We start from the raw sequence: 18,415 nt of genomic DNA, 5'->3' as shown, positions 1-18,415 counted from the left end.
AATACGATAAATCAATTGAGAGTTTTTTTTTTGTCGGAAATAAATATGAAGAACATTCGCATCTCGAGTGAACAACCAACAACAAACATAATAAATCGAATCAAAAAAGAAAAAAAAACACTAAATAAAATTAAACATACGAAGAACATGAATAGTTACTGTGGTTCCATCATCGATATGATGTTTGTACGCCCCAAAGCGAATATGATATGATTTTATTACATGGAGAAAAGAACATGTGATTACAAACATATCAACAAAACAAAACAAAAAAAAAACTAAAAATAATATGTGAATTAATCCCACGAATTCTTATGTAAACGTTTTAAGATATCATTAAATGTTCTAATTGTTTCTCTTATACATGACAACCATATTTGTAAATATGGCAAAAAAATATAACCATGCAAACATTTCCAAAAATAGGAGGAAACTAAACTTGAACCTAAAACCTTGATCGTCGGAATGATCAGATTGGTTCAGTTTGTGGCCATATTGGGCCGCCAAGGGTATAAAGTGGTCTGTCTAAGGCTATCGATTTGTTTGTTAAGGCTACTAAGATGGGGATTTGACATAACTTGATGGAGTGGCTACAGTGACCAATCTGGTGTAGTCACCTTAGTTGTGAAGGGTGAATAATATTTCAACATTCCACGTTAAATGATATTGTTAGGTGCATTTTATGCACCTATTTTGCACGTCTATCATGTCTTTTCATTGCATTTTACGTCCTAATTCTTGTATTTAGTTAACTATTTAGGCAATTGCATGACTTATTCGGAACACCTGGTATTTCACTATTTTTGATTTATTTTGTAGGCATTATGGAGTTTGAAGCATTGGAGGCGAGCAAGAAGCATGGAGCTTGGATGATGGAGCTTTGAGCATTTGAGCATGAAGAGAAGATGGATTGGTCGTGTCGTAGAAAAGAACTTGAAGACATAACCCGAGTCGTTACATTTCATCATAGCAAAGGACCACATTTGAAACACGGTATGTGTCACACTGATACAGGTTATGTTTGTCCTTTTCACCATATATTTGAGCAACATGACTCAGGGTGAAGCTAGACCGAAGACGGAGCAAAGTTGAAGACTGATTTGAGTTTTAGCAAAAAGCACAACCTTGATTCAAAACACGTGGCCACACTAAAAACGCATGGCCATGCCAAAAGCGCATGGCCATGCTAAAAAACGCATGGTCTTATGGCAAACACGTGAGCAATTACTAAAAATGAGGAAATCACCATTTTTCTTAGACAGACGGTTTTGGGAGCTAGTTCTGGTGATTTTGGGTGATTTTGAAGGATTCTTGAAGATTTCTAATCATTGCAAACACTGTTGATTTCTATTTGTGAGCATTAAACATTTCAATTTTATCTTTTTGTTGGTTGATTTCTTCTTAGCCATGTATGGCTAAGAAACCCTAATTTCTAGTTCTTGTTCAAAACATGTTGATTGCTTGACTTGAAGCATATGGTTTGATATTCGATTTATGATTTTATTCAAGTGATCATGTTCTTGTTTAAACTAGAATCATTGATTTGATTTGTGTTTGATTGGCCACTTGTATCAATTGAATTCTTGTGTAGTTAATTAACTTTAACGAACCTAATCGTTTTATAAAGTTAATGATTGGTAACAAACAATAGGTTTTCTTATTGTAGAACATATATCACATGTTTTAACAATTCCGAGCGTATGAGAAGAAATGAACATTGTTGGGAAGTTTGTACAAAACTTAATGCATTTTTTCAATACAATCTAAGAGTGTCTTTAGGTTGAATTAGTGAAGCTAGGTCTAGTCAAAGAGTGTGTTTTGGTTAGATAATTTGGCAAGCGAGTGGTATTAGAGCGTGTTAATATCCTTCAGTACCAACTTAGAATAGCAATCATGAATTACATTAAGTCATAATCAAGCTAAACAACAACATTGAGAACTAGAACTAGAACCATTTCAACAACTTGTTTACAAATCTATTTCATTTTATGCATGTTTTCAAAGTAGATTGTTATTTTCATTATTTAACTTTTGCAAAAAAAAACCCTTTATGACCAAAGTACCTTACACAAAGAGGTATAGACTTTTATCCCATGTCTCTGAGGATTGACCTTGCTTACTGTGTGCTACCATTTTTAGTGCATTATAGCAGTGTATTTGGAGTCTAATGTTCCCCTATTATTTGTTGAGTTTGACACACCCAACAAATTGGTGCCATTACCGGGGACTTGGTGTTACTAGTTATTTATGCATAGATCTTTTTGTATAGGTACACCATGACCTGTTGACACAGAGATAGAGAAGACAACAAAGAGGTTACGGAAGCAAGCCAAGCTTCAAAAGAGGCAACCGAATTCTGGGACTTCATCGTCATCTACCCCTCCATTCATCAACATTTGGGAGGACATACCCCTCTCAAGTGCATCAGGAATTGAAACATAAAGCTTCTCACTCTCACATCAACCATCCTCACCTAGAGATACCACTCCACCTTCCTCACCCACTCATAGCATCCCTATACCTACAGAAACCTCAATCCCAACTCCTACAATAGGAGGCAATAACAACCCTCATCCAACACATGAGCAAACCCTTCACCAATAGGCGAGGCAAGAGGTCACTCAACAACCTCTTTGCATCACCTATCTGACAGCCACTAACCTTGAACTAAAATTCAGACTCATCCACCTACTACTAACCTTTAGAGGTCTTGAAAATGAAGATCCTCATAAATTCTTGACCGATTTCCATGTTGTGTGTTGGCATGAAACCATACAATGTCATAGAAGACCAAATCAAGATTAGGTCATTCCCCTTCGTGATGCAAGATGCAACAAAAGATTGGCTTTATGACCTTCCACCGGGGACGGTTACTACATGGGTAGATCTTGCATGATTGTTTTTGGACAAGTATTTTCCTGAGATGAAAGCTTCTTCCCTACGAAGGGAAATCATTGGAATCAAGCAACATAAGAGAGAATCCTTTCATACATATCTGGAAAGATTCAAGAAGTTATGCGTCCGTTGTCCAAAGAATGGAATCAGTGAGTACCATCTCTTTCAATACTTTATTGAAGGCATGACTCCAATGGAAAGAAGGTTGATCAATGCCTCAAGTGGCGGGTCTTTATCCGACAAGACCCCGACTGAAATCCACAACCTAATCAATAACATGGCAGAAGATTCCAAACATTCGGGTCATGATGAAGAATGGTACACAGATGCACCCTGAGGTGTAAAAGAGTTGCACACTCCTCAAATTGAAGCTTAGTTATCTAAGCTTACAAAAGGTTGTTATGATGTTAGCTAAAGACAAAGGTGTGCAACCCACACCCCGCCCTTGCAAAACTTACACTCAAGTGGGACACCCAACCGATATGTACCCACAACTTCAAGAAGATTATGAAGAAGAAAATGATTCGGGAAGCTATTTCGAGTGATATGTGCATATTTAGCTATATATTTAGTATATATTTTCATTATTTATTAGCTAATTATTTACATATTATGGACAAAAGGTACTTAATAGTGTTCAAATTGTATTTTCAGTTCAAAAGAAAAGCTCGGAGGTAAAAGGAAGCAGGAGGTACGATCGAAAGCTCGGGAACTGAAGAAAGAAGAAAAATGCTAAATCCTGAAGCTACTCGGCGAGTAGGGACGTCTACTCGACGAGTACATACGAAGATTCTTGAAGCAATACGTAAAGTCCTTGCCGTATACGGATTCCACAAGGGGACTCGACGAGTCGGTTGTCTACTCGACGAGTAGCCCTTGTTTTGAGAAATCTATAAATAGAAGCCACAAACCCGAATTGACTCTCTCTCTGGCTTTTGGGAAGCTTACTTGGCGACTAAGGAGACTGCTGGAGATCTGAAGAACGTGAGAAGAACCCTAATCCTCAATTCTAAGAAGACTAAGGCAACTTAGGTTTAATTTTCCACTTTACCTTTGAATAGAACCATGTCTAGCTTGTTTGAATTCGTTTTTAGGTTTTTATCTACTGCAATCATGAACTAATTTAGTTAGTTTCTGTTTAGGGTAGACAAGTTTGCTCCTATGGATTAATTTAATATTTTGATTAATTGTTATTGGTGAATCTTGTTAATTTAAGCTTGTTAAAGACCCTTATGCATTAACCATAACTATTTTCTGTTAATTGCTAAGTAATTAAGTTGCATGAACATCTCTTAATTGTTTATCTCATATGATTTATGTGAACACATTGCTATATGCCTAGGATTAGTGAATATGAAACTAGGATTAACTAGAGAATGGGTAAATTAATGTGTGAGCGTGTGTGATACACCATCAACAAGAGGTTAATTGACTCACCAATTAAATTAGCTAATTACAAGTCTTATTTAACCCGAATAATTAAACTAGGGAATTTATTAGTTTAACCACTTGATCACTGCTTAAATTAATCTATTTTCTAAGGATTGGTAATAACGAATGTGAATCTAATCACCTTACTCGGTAGCCAAATAACAATTAATCCATTACGTTACCATAAAAATTAACCATAGGAGTAAATGAGTTGAACCTAAACAGAAACCCTTTTGATCATTGAATTTAGTTGGTTTTTCTACGTGTTTTCAGCCGTTAGTTAATTAGTTAAGTTTTAGTTAAGTTTCTAGTCTTGCAAAACTAGAGAAAACCCCTCTATTTTACTAATTGTTTTAGATAATTCTAGTAGTTAGATTAATTTCCGTTCCCTGAGTTCGATACCCTACTTGCTAATTCATATTACCAATTGACAGGTCCACTGCCTTTTGTGTGTCAAATTCATAAATTAAAAGTAGGATAAAACTAGTTAGTTTTACACACATCATCGAGTCAAATCAAAGAAGTTATGATCAACCCTGAGGCAATCAAGGGCGGAACAACAATCGAAACCCAGGATTCCAACAAAGACCACCACCCATTACCAACCAAGACCACCATTCCTACAACAAAACTATCAACCAAGACAACCATATCCCCCTTCTTCTCAACAAGTTGGTTCATCAAACATGTCTTTAGAAGATATTATGAAAAGTCTTGCCACCAGTACTTAAAGTTTTGAATAAGAAACCAAGACAATCATCAAGAATCTTGAATAACAAATGGCCCAACTTACTCAATCAATGAGCAAAATAGAGAATCAAGGAAAACTACCTCCTCAAACCGAAAAGAGCCCAAAGCATAATGCTTGTGCAATTAGCTTGAGGAATGGCAGGACATATGATGGCCCAAAGATGCCCGAAAAAGAAGAGGAATTGGTGATAGAAGAATCGCCAAAGAAAAATGAGAAAAAAGAAGAAATGGTGGAGAAAAAGAAGTCGGAAGAGAAAGAAGCAATGATCACGCCACCACATTTTCCATCAAGATTGAGTAGCAACAAAAAAGAGAGAGAAGATAGTGAGATCATGGCGATGTTCCGAAAAATTAAAGTCACCATCCCTCTCATGGACGCGATTAAGCAGGTACCTAGATATGCTAAGTTCCTTAAGGAACTTTGCACATCTAAAAAGAAGCTGCGAGGTAATTAGACAGTAAAAGTTAGTGAAAATGTTTCTATAGTTTTGCAAAAAAGGATGCCCCCAAAGTGTAAGGATCCGGATGTTTTCACAGTTCCTTGGAAATTGGGAAATATTATGTCCCCCTGCTATGCTACATTTAGGAGCTTTTATTAATATTTTACCATATTATGTTTACAAATCTATTAGCATATGCACACTACGCAAAATCAGGGTGAGTATCCAACTTGCAGATTGTTCTATAGTACACCCAAGAGGTGAATTAGAAGATGTTCTTGTGCAAGTTAATAAACTTGTCTTTCCTTCAGATGTTTATGTACTTGATATGGGAGATGATGACCACTTGACCTCGAGTTCCATACTTTTAGGTAGACCATTCTTAACAACAACAAGAACAAAATTTGATGTTTATAATGGTACATTGTCTACGAAAATTCGATGGGGAGGTCATAAACTTCAATATATATGAAGCAATGCGGTATCCAAGTGACATTCATTGTATAAATTTTGTTGATGTTATTTAGCCTTTGACTGAAAAGTGTTTTGAGTTGACTAACCATAATTTGTTGGAGTTAGTTTTGAGCAGGAATTTTGATAACAATTCAGTCAAAGAGATTGCAAGAAGTTACAGGCTAGATGTAGAGGTGTTGGAAAGTGTGCAGTTCATGGAGGAAAGGAAGAAAATGAGGTGTGATAATACCAAAGTGAAATTGCCCATTTTTGACACAAAACTTCTTCCTTTTGTTATGCATGCACCTAAGCTAGAATTGAAGACTCTTCCTGGTCATTTGAAGTATACCTACCTTGGAGAAAAAGGAGATTTTGCCTGTTATTATCTCCAAAAACTTGTCCATTGCAGAAGAAGATGAGTTGGTGACTTTGTTAAAAAAGTACAAGAAGGCAATAGGGTGGACCATCGTTGATATCAAAGGGTTGAGTCCTTCATTATGCATGCACAAGATCCTCATGGAGGAAGACTTCAAACCAACCCGAGAAGCACAAAGAAGATTGAACCCACCCATGATAGAGGCAGTAAAGAAAGAAATTATGAAGATTTTGGATGCATGTAACACTCGATTCAAGGTACCTTTCCTTTTAACCCTTGGTGTGTAAATTTTTTGCAGATTTGGTCCCTGGGGGTAGTTTTTCCAATTCCGAAAAAGTTAGAGTACGTTGGGCGTACTCCACGTACGTTGGGCGTACACACTTAGAGAGCAAACCCTAAATTTTAGGGTTTGGACCATATTTAAACAACATTATGACCCATGATCCTCTCATTCCTCAGCCTCCATGGTCCTTTTGATCCTATTTCGAAACCCTAGCCCTTCTTCAAGAGATTTGACCTTCTTGTGTGTGTTTCTAGGGTGTGTTTGTGGGATTTGAAGAAGAATAGCTTGGAAGAAGGAGATTTGTCCAAAGGAGAGTTGTAGATCCAGACTTCTCTCATCATTTCTAGATTCATTAAGGTATAAAGCTTTTAACTTGCTCCTTGTTTGCTTAGATCTAATTTTCATGAAGTTTTGGTCCCATTTTGGTCATATGATGAGATCTAGTGGATTCCTTCCACACTAGAAGTTAGGAGTTCCTTCTCTTGATGTTTCTGATGGGTTTTATATACTCTAACATCCCTATGGTGCACATACAACCCTAATACTTTGGATCTAAGTTTTCTCTAATTATACATGCAATATTGTTTTTCCAAAGCATGAAGCCTAGACTAGCATACAACTTGACATATGAATCATAAAAACTAGTTAGAAGATTACCTCTTGTTGTAGATTGCTTGTATTTGGCCTTTAAGAGCTTAGCACCCCAAGTGTGATGCCTCAAATGTTTCACAACACACCAAGAACAAAAGGAGGCTTGTGAGAGAGAAGCTAGGAAGCACAAAATCGGCTAGTACACTTCTTTAGAATGCATGGGCCAATTTATGGATTTAGTGGTTACTTTTATAGCCTAGGGTTTCATCCATGCAAACCCTAATTCACCATGACTCTTCACATTTCATAGGCCTTTTGGGCTAAACCTTCATGGACTCTCATAAAGGTTTAGTCCAACCCTAATCAACATGGATCAATGGTCCAAACTATAAGTATTACTGATTTACTTAATCAGTCCCCGTAAATTTAATCAGTCTCTTTTGATCACTAAATTAATTCTTGATCAATACTAATTAAATAATGTGACTTCTCAATTAATATATTATACTTATAATATATTAATAAATCACAAATAACCTCTTTCTCAAATATCCATCCTATCAAATTGTTTCAATGAATTGCAACCCAAATGGACCATGCTACTTTCGGGTCAAGTACATACCAATTATAGTTATGGGATTAGACACCTAATCCAACAGTCTCCCACTTGGATAAGTCTAATAACTATAATTGCAAATGCAACTTCAAAATCCGATTAGCAATCATAGCTCTCTAAAGCCGCTGTCGAATCCTGACGCACCATTTAGATAAGGGATCATATAATCATCTGTTCTTCAAGATATCATGCGGAAAAATACATGGAACATTTTCATACTTATCGTCCAACAGTTAGTTTCCCGATTTCTGATCTGTTTGACATATAACTTAATTGAACACATCAATTTAGTCCTGACCGGGCCCGACACATAAGTCAAAACAAAATCATAAAGGGGCCCAAGATATCGCTTTATTCCTCTTAGGATAAAAGGAACATATAAACTTTGACTTATATGCTTGTACTAATTACTTGTTAAATCATACATAATAACACGTTTTATAACATCAAGTTACTGATGCGGTTTCGCATTATTAGTGTACAACCAACTCATAATCAACAACTCATATATCTCGGTTTGAAGATTATATGATATTATCGTCTCATAATCACTCGTGATAAATTCCATGAAGTGATTCATGTGAGCGTGGGTTTAATCCAATACTCAAATCTTATTTCAGGAGCACTCATGAATGTTGTAGCAAACTCTTGCTATGTTAGGAGCACTCATGAATGTTGTAGCAAACTCTTGCTATGTCTAAACACCTTAGACAATATACAAGCCAATTCATGACAGTCTAATCTCATAGACTACTTCCAAAGTATGACGGACTGTGGATAGTTTGAATAATTTTATTATTATGGAAGTCAAAACATGCAAATCGAAACAACAAGATAGTAACTTTACTCATAAATAGAACTTTTTTTATTCAATCATCAAATATCAATTACATTTTATCTATTACAAGTTTCTAAACAACTATCTAATTACTAAAAATAATATCGTCCTTCAGCCCAATACTCCTTGCATTCTGCAAGTGCTTATCCCTACTCAGTCCCTTTGTAAGGGGATCTGCTGGGTTCTCCTCTGATGATATCCTCTTTACTACGAGGAGTCCTTTTTCTACTTGATGTCGTATAAAATGATATTTTATGTCGATGTGCCTGGATCTGCCATGATCCCTCGGTTCCTTGGTTAAGGCAACTGCACTCTCGTTGTCATAGAAAATATCCATAGGCTCCTTTACAGTCGGTACAACTCCAAGGTCTCCAACGAAGTTCTTCAGCCATATGGCCTCCTTCGCCGCTTCGCTTGCTGCTATGAACTCTGATTTGCACGTTGAATCAGCTACAGTTTCCTGTTTGGAACTTTTCCATGTTACTGCTCCTCTATTCAGGGTAAATACCCAGCCCGAATGAGAGCGGAAATTATCTCTGTCGGTCTGAAAGCTGGCGTCACTATACCCTGTCACTCTCAAGTCATCACTCCCACCGAGGGTAAGGACCCAACCCTTAGTCCTTCGCAGTTACTTAAGAATGTTCTTTACCGCAGTCCAGTGAGCTCTACCAGGATTTCCTTGATATCTACTGACCATGCTCAAAGCAAAGGCCACATTAGGACGAGTACATGTCATAGCATACATGATCGACCCAACTACCGAAGCATACGGTACTTGACTCATATCTACTATCTTTTCGTCTGTACTCGGACTCCGAGCCTTGCTCAGTTTGGTATTGCTTTGGATAGGCAAGTCACCTTTCTTGGAATCCTCCATGTTGAAACGTTTCAACACCTTTTCCAAGTATGTGCTTTGACTAAGTCCTATTAGTCTTTTACTCCTGTTTCTCAATATCCTTATCCCTAGAATATAAGCAACTTCTCCGAGGTCCTTCATAGCGAAACACTTCCCAAGCCAGGTCTTAACCTCCTGCAAGGTTGGAATGTCGTTTCCTATGAGAAGTATGTCGTCCACATACAATACGAGAAAGCAAACTATACTCCCACTAGCTTTGACATATACACATGACTCATCCTCGCTTCTCGAAAATCCAAACTCTTTGAATTTCTCATCGAAACAAAGATTTCATCCGCGAGATGCTTGTTTCAATCCATAAATGGATTTCTCAAGCTTACAAACTCTATTAGGGTACTTTGCATCGACAAAACCCTCTGGCTGACTCATGTAAACATCCTCATCCAACTTTAAGTTAAATGACTCCAACACTCCATCCTTTTGGAGTTGGGCTATGCGCTTCTTGTTGACATGTCCAAGACGACAATGCCATAAGCATGCTTTATCCAAACCATTGGACGAATCGATATGCAACACATTATTTCCTAATTTATCTACAACCATCACAGTATCATATATACCATTACAAGGCAATGCTTCAAAATAAAATTTACCATTACAATAAGCATTAATACTACCAATCTCATTAATAAATGAAAAAGTAAAACCTTGTTCATACAAACCATGAAAAGAAATAATATTTATCGCCATATCAGACGAGTAGCAACAATTATTCAATTCAAAATTTAACCCACTACTAAGCAATAAAGAATAAACTCCAATCTTGGTGACATACGACTTTTTCCTATTCCCCATGATCAAGTTCATCTTCCCGTGCTCCACATCCCTACTTCTTTTTAGACCCTACAAATCAGAACAAATGTGAGAACCACATCCTGTATCAAGGACCCAAGAATTAGCATGTGATGAGTTATTAGACAGAATAGTATAAATACCTGCAAAGGTGGGCTTGATCTTCCCATCCTTTATGTCCTGCAAGTATTTGGGGCAACTTCATTTCCAGTGCCCTTTTTCATGACAATGGAAGCATTCTGCTTCCTTTGGATTGGAAGAGGGTTTAGCATAACCAACTTTGGTCCCACTGGAAGAGGATCCATCATGGGACTTTCCCTTGTGGCTCTTAGAAGGAGCCTTCCTCTTCTTTCCCTTCCCATGTCCAATTGACAAGACAGGGGCAGTAGTAGGAGTGGGTACAACAGATTTGCCTCTTAAACTACTTTCAACATTTCTTAAAAGACCTTGAAGCTTGCTTAGGGTGACCTCCTCCTTGTTCATACGATAAGTCATACGAAACTAATAATAACAAGAAGACAAAGAGTGTAGGATAATGTCAATGGCAAACTCTTCATCGAAGTTGACATTCAGCTTCAGCAAGCGGTCCACAAACCTTTGCATCTTCTGGAAGTGGGCCGTGATGGACTCTCCATCCTTCATTTTGGTTGTGATCATGGAGGCAATGATTTCATACCTTTCATGCCGAGCACTTTGATGGTACCTTTCCATCAAATCTTGATGCATTTCATAAGGCAAAAAGTCCTCATAGGACTTCTGAAGCTCAACAGTCATGGAAGCAATCATGATACACGACACTTTTGTCGCGTCCCTCTCATGAGTCTTATACTCAGCAATCTGTTCGGGAGTAGCAGTGTTTTCATCAATCTCCTTTAGCTATTTATCGAGAACATATTCTTTGTCCTCGTACCGAATGGCCATTCAAATGTTTCCAATCCAGTCATTGAAGTTCGATCCATCAAAGATGACCCTCCCACATAGGTTCATGAGGGAGAAAGAGCCGGAAGAGTTTGGGTTTGATGCAGTGTTTGAAGTAAACATCTGAAAAGAATGACAAAGTTTAGATTAGATGAGTATCCTTAATATACCACCCAAATGAAATATTAAGGCTAGGACCCAACACAATATTTCACAATTCGGAAGAGGGAATTCGTAATCCAATTGCAAAATATTTGAAGGTAGGTAAATGACGATTTACCAATTTCCACCATGAAAAACGAAATTGATTATTAAGTTTTAAATGAATTGAAATTCCTAGATTCTTTTGAGATTCATTGAACTTTTCAATGGCATGTTTAAATCTAGATTATGCCCTTCAAGTTTGTGACTGGGATACCGAGGATCACAAACAAGGTGTAAATAACCATGCAAATGTGCTTGGTACTCTTGATGTTACATATCACCTAATCAATGTGCCGGTTAACCACACACGCTCCATTGATCTATGATAAACATCAAGCTACCATTTCCCACCCTTGTTAGTCCCAAATTAGTGTGTCGATTAACCACACATGCTCCACTAACGACTTAGCAAGGTGCAAAGTGCAATTTCATGGAATAGCACCATTTTCACATTTTTCCTAAAGTAACTAAGATTGGGAATTTATAAAAGTTTAGTTACTTTATAATATCATTATACTTATTAATGGGGATTAATGTCCTATCCTACCCGTTCGGCTAACGACCCTCCACCAATCAAGGGTGCGGTGGGTAAGAGTGGATACCCAATGGCGGTCATATTATATGCCACTTCCTTAAACACCCCTTATAGACCAGCTTCGTGAATGAGGCCTACTAACGGTAAGACTGACTTGTCTTATACACATATATAAGTATTAAAATTCAATATTATAATAGTATAGGGTTGAATTTTAAACTTTTAAAATTCTAGGGTTTGGAATTAAAGTTTCATAAATGAGACTTTTCAAATACCAAAACTTGAGGGCAAGTTTTGAAACTCTTCAATAACTCGTGAGTTTTATAATTTATATTCCATAAATGAGGCTTTCCAAGTTCCATAACTTGAGGACAAGTTATGAAACTCTTCAAGACTTTTGGAATTCTATAACTTATAGATTTAATGTTTCATGAATGAGACTTTTCATATTTCATAACTTGAGGACAAGTTATGAAACTCTTCAAGAAACATTTAGATCAAATTTAAACTAATACAATTATCAAATAATATATCATTTACCAATTTGACCTAATTTAGTTCATGTGGCATGATAATTTCTAATTCTACAAATAATTAGTTTTTTCATAAAAACAAGTAATTATATTAAAAATTGTCAATCATCATGTTATTGGATGGGGATAATCATTACCATATTAGTAAAATCAAATTTTATGAACCAAAACAATTTGTGGTAATGATCCTAATCCAAAACAGGCCAAAAACTTGAAAATTCTGCCAACAAATGACTTAACTCATCGAGCCAGGCAATGGACTCGTCGAGTTCATGGGCAAATTCATCCAACTCGTCGAGTCCCTTTTAGGACTCGTCGAGTTCATCAGGCAGTGGCCAAATATGTCAAATTTTTATCTTTGAAAATCAAACACCTGCATCAATATAATAGAAAACACCCATGGCTCTGATACAACTGATGGGTTTTATGTACTCTAACATCCTTGTGGTGCACATACAACCCTAATGCTTTGGATCTAAGTTTTCTCTAATTATACATGCAATATTGTTTTTCCAAAGCATGAAGCCTAAACTAGCATACAACTTGACATATGAATCATAAAAACTAGTTAGAAGACTACCTCTTGTTGTAGCTTGATTGTATTTGGCCTTTAAGAGCTTAGCGCCCCAATTGTGATGCCTCAAATGTTTCACAACACACCAAGAACAAAAGGAGGCTTGTAAGAGAGAAGCTAGGAAGCACAAAATCGGCTAGTACACTTCTTTAGAATGCATGGGCCGATTTTATGGAGTTAGGGGTTACTTTTATAGCCTAGGGTTTCATCCATGCAAACCCTAATTCACCATGAATCTTCACATTTCATAGGCCTTTTGGGCTAAACCTTCATGGACTCTCATAAAGGTTTAGTCCAACCCTAATCAACATGGATCAATAGTCCAAACTATAAGTATTACTGATTTACTTAATCAGTCCCCGTAAATTTAATCAGTCTCTTTTGATCACTAAATTAATTCTTGATCAATACTAATTAAATAATGTGACTTCTCAATTAATATATTATACTTATAATATATTAATAAATCACAAATAACCTCTTTCTCAAATATCCATCCTATCAAATTGTTTCAATGAATTGCAACCCAAATGGACCATGCTACTTTCGGGTCAAGTACATACAAATTATAGTTATGGGATTAGACACCTAATCCAACAGTTTCTGAGGCCCTTAGTCCATAAAGTTAGCATCTTGATGATTGTGGATCAACCATGCATGTGTTTAGGTTATTATGGTGAAAGTAGAATGCCAAAAGTGAGGTTTGGGTCCTTTCGAGCCATGCAAAGGCTCCAAGTTCATGACTTTATAGATTAAGACATTTAATAAGGTTTGGATCTGAAGTTTTGGCTTTTGGTTGCAAGTATTAAGCACTTAATAGGAAAAGTGCTTAATGGGCACGTACGTAGGGCGTACGTATGTGTACACTGCGTATATGTTGCCCGGTCCCCGATCTTACACACTTAGTAGAACGCAGGGCGTACTCAACTGTTGTTGACTTCGGTTGACTTTCGCGGTTTGGGACACATTTAGACTAGAGGGGTTTTGGGCCTTATTGGGCCATAAGTCTTCTGATTTTGGGCCATTTCTAGGATTTGGGCCTTCTTGGATTTAGGCCCATGATAGGTTTTAGGTCCATTTAGGAAGTTGGGCCATGTTGGGCTTTTGGTGCTGTTGGATTGGGCATAAGATTTTGGGCCAAGTGAGGAAAGGGTAAAATAGACTTTTACCCTGAGTGTTGGGCATCAGACTAGGATTCCAGTTATGTATTATGGACCAATTATTAATTGGGTATTATTTGATGATGTTAGCACGAGGATTTTCTGGATCAGCAGTCCGAGCTTTTATCTGAGATATTCAACAGCTTGATGTGAGTTTCCTTATTGTGCTTGGCGGGTCGAAGGCACCAATGTCGACCCATGGTTTATTATGATTAGGATGCTAGTTGTCTTCATGACTCTTGCATCTGTGATATCTGATATGTATACCGGGCGGGGCCTGATGCCAGACAGGGCCTGATGAGTATATTGTATGGTATTTATCTTTGTGATTCTTGCATGTGTTTATGTGTTTATATGTATATTGGGCAGGGCCTGATGAATGTGATGAGGCGGGACCCATCTCATATTACTAACAGATATGTTCCGAGCAGGGCTCGATGTCGGGCGGAGCCCAATGTCAGGTGGGGCCCGATGCTAGGCAGGGACCATTATATCTTTGATATGTATGGTTCGTGGTGTTTTGGGGAACTCAATAAGCTTCGTGCTTATGGTTTTCAATTAATGTTTCAGGTACTTTCGGATCCAAGGGGAAGAGCTCAGGGTGATCGCATCGCACACACCACATTGTTATGCATTTTATTTGACTTTAATGTATTTGGATGTTTTGGTTATACTTTGATTCTATTACGGTTTTATGAACACAATTTGAAAGACGGTTTTATTATTCTAAAAGTTGAAATTTTTTGTCTTAGTTTTTGAGACGTTACAAGTTGGTATCAAAGCCTTGGTTTGAGGGATTCAGGAACACTCTCGGGTGTGTCTGAACTCAAACTGAGGATTTGGTGGATTTTTATAAAAGGAATGTTTTCTAAAAAGAATTTTCTCACAAAAGAAAGGGGTGTGTTGCATGTAATCGACCGAGATCAAGTAAGTTTTCCCGAAATACCCATACATGTTTTATGATATGCTTGATCTGTGAATCTATGCTAGATTAGGGCTAATGACCTAGGAGAGATGCCTCTGTATGCATGATATATGAGCTTGTAGACTTGCATGCTAGTACTGACCAGTCAGTGATAGGATGGTCTGGTTACGTTATGCTTGATTTCGACTACTCGATGCTCGAATGTTGCTTGCTTCGTGCTTTTTAGGAGTTCTCATTAACTTCATCTAACTAGTAAGCGAATATGCTAAGTTACATATTATTGAGACTAAATAATTTTAGAAGGTTAAGTTTTAACTGTATTGCTCAGCTCTTGTTTGAGTCCAACCGTTGTAGTGTGAGACCTTTCATTCGAAGAATTATCTGGTGTCAGTGATATCTAATTTTATTCATGAGCTAGTTAGAGGGTGTTAGAGGGAGTTCCTTTTGCAGCTGATGGTGGAGAGTGGTGTGGTGATTACCCTAGGAAAACCTAGGAAGAGATTTAGTGATGGGAGCATTGTCTTGTTAAGGGTTGTATGTATGGATAAGGGAGTGACTTGGAGGATTCGGAGCGATCCTTGAGGAAAGTACGGGTAGATGTGGAAGGTAGTATGGGCCTATATTAGTGGAAGCAAAGGATTCGTACTCGAGTCAAGGAAAACTGCGATAATACCAGGAAGCTTGTAGAGTATGGGAATCCTCGATGTATATATATATGTTCTGATGTTTTGTGTGGTCTATTTTTAGTATGGTAGACACACGAGGAGGTTCTGGAAATGGTTCTGGTTCGGGTTCTGGAGCTGGACAGTTGGATGAGCAGATGTGGGAGTTCATTTCGTCTGAGATCACCCGTAACATACTTGAGCAGACTCCTGTGATCTTTGGTATGGTCAAGGAGGGCATTTTGGAGATGTTGGATGAGCACTTTTCGTTCTGAGATGGTGGCATTGATGGGAGCTCGCACGTTGACTTTCAGGGAGTTTCGGGCATGTGGGACTCCGGAGTACTTCGGGGAGAAGGACCCAATTGCGAGCAGACATTGGGTGGCAGATGTCGCTAATGCCTTCCGCACTAGCAGTTGTCCTGATAGGGTAAAAGGTCAGACTTTCTTCCTGTCCTCTGAAAGACAGAGCCTAGGATTGGTGGGAGGAAGTTAGAAATGACGTAGGGGATGAGGCGGTTGATTCGATGTCATGGGATGACTTTGTGACGAGGTTTCGAGCTGATTTTGGACCGGTGATTGAGGTGCAGCAGTTGGTGAGGGAGTTTCAGGACCTTCGCCAGACTACTGAGACGGTGGCGGAGATCACCACGACGTTCCGTGAGAGGGAGTTGCTGGTTCCCCAGTATATGGCGGATGAGGTGATGAAGAAGGCAGGATACCATGAGATGTTGAGGAGTGATATCCAGCAGTTTGTGAGTCGATCCAGTTGCAGGACACTGGAGGATATGATTACGAGAGCCAGAGAGAAGGAGATTGATTTGATGATGGAGAGAAAGAGGAAGTCAGATCAGGTTCAGGGTTCAGGGAGTTCGAGCAAGAGGCCCGAGGTATTTGATTCGAGATCGAGAGGCCAGCAGGGCCAGAGCCGCTGTAGCAAGTGCGGCAAGACGCACGATGAGGCGTGCAGGGTGGGTGGTTCCCGATGCGTCAAGTACGGCACGACGGGTCATATTAGCAGGGATTGCACTGCTACTACCAACACCACCCATACATCTAACCTGATTTGTTTCCATTGTATTCAGAGGGGCCATGAGAAGGCCAATTGCCAGAGTTTGGCAACAGCAGGACCAGTGGTAGCACCAGCTCCAATGACTATACGGATTACTGATGGCCGCCAAGGCAAGGCGGATGCGCCTATTGTGAGGAGAAGGGTTTTTCAGATGTAACATCCCAAGATTTGCCACTTATAGTTCCTGGGGATAGAAGGGTGAAGCCATGAAAGTCTAAGGGATAAATTGCAATTATTGGGATCAGGAGGAGTATGCTGCGCGTACATAAGGGTACGCTGAGCGTACTAGGCGCGCCCTAGTACGCTGGTCATACACTTGTGTACGCTGGGCGTACTCATGGCAGAAGGAAACCCTAATATTTAGGGTTTGGGGACTATATAAGCAATATTATGAGCACCAAACCCTCCCTTACCCCAGCCTCCACTGCTTTGAGTCGTTTTCCCCAAACCCTAGCCATTTCCTTGAGTGTTTGAGCTTTTTGAGTGTTCTTGAGTGTTTTAAGAAGAAGGTGTTGCATCAAGGAGTTGGAGAAGAAGACCAAGCTTGTAGATCTAAAGTTGGTTTGTGCCCTAGAAGCTCCAGAAGGTAAAAAGATTGGAACTTTATACTTGTATGAGATAGATCTAGTCATTTTAGCTTTATGGAAGCATTCTTGTCCCAAGAAGTCCCAAAATGGTGCATGTTATGATTTGGACGAAATTAGTTGTCCTTTCAGACCTTAGAAGAGGTCCTAAGTGATAAAAATGGTGTCCCAATAGCTAGATTTGTCTCATGCAGGAAGTAGGAGGTCTTAATGGATTAAGACCATGTGTTAAGAACTTTCTGGACGTCCAAAGTGATAAAGTTCAAGACTTTATAGTCCTATGGCACATTTGGTCAATGGATCTGGAGTTTGGGCTTAAGTGCTTAAGCCATTAAGCATTTATTAGGGTTTTGGTGAAACCCCGCGTACGCCCACCGTAAATCCAGTACGCCCCGCGTACTGGGTCAACCACCCCGATGGTGGTCAACATCAGGACGAGTACGCCCCACGTACCAGAGGAGTACACCCCGCGTACGTCCTCTGTTGGGCCTTTGGCTATTGGGCTTCGGGTTTTGGGTTGTTTATGGACTAGTTGGATTTGGGCCTTTGCTGGACTTTATGAATATTTTGTTTTGGGCCAACTTTTGATAATGGATCTTGGAATTAGGCCCAGTTAGGGAGTTGGGCCCAATTTGGTAAATTGGGCCAATTATGGGCTTTGCATAAGGACTTTCAAGGTTATGGAATTGGGATTGGGCCTTGGCCCAATAAAGAGAATAAACATGATGGATTGTGTGGACCCCTAGTCAAGATTGTTATGTGGTGTAATGACTTGGTATTTATTATGTGATAGTTCAGGATTTCCGGTGAGATAACGATTCTAGAGTTCGATTCTTCAGTTCAGATCGGCATTGCGAGGTGAGTTATC

The sequence above is a fragment of the Lactuca virosa genome, chromosome 7, assembly GCF_052849685.1.
Source record: "Lactuca virosa cultivar CGN04683 chromosome 7, Lactuca_virosa_CGN04683_v6, whole genome shotgun sequence".
In the NCBI taxonomy this organism is placed as follows: Eukaryota; Viridiplantae; Streptophyta; class Magnoliopsida; order Asterales; family Asteraceae; genus Lactuca; species Lactuca virosa.
This window is presented reverse-complemented; position numbering follows the sequence as displayed.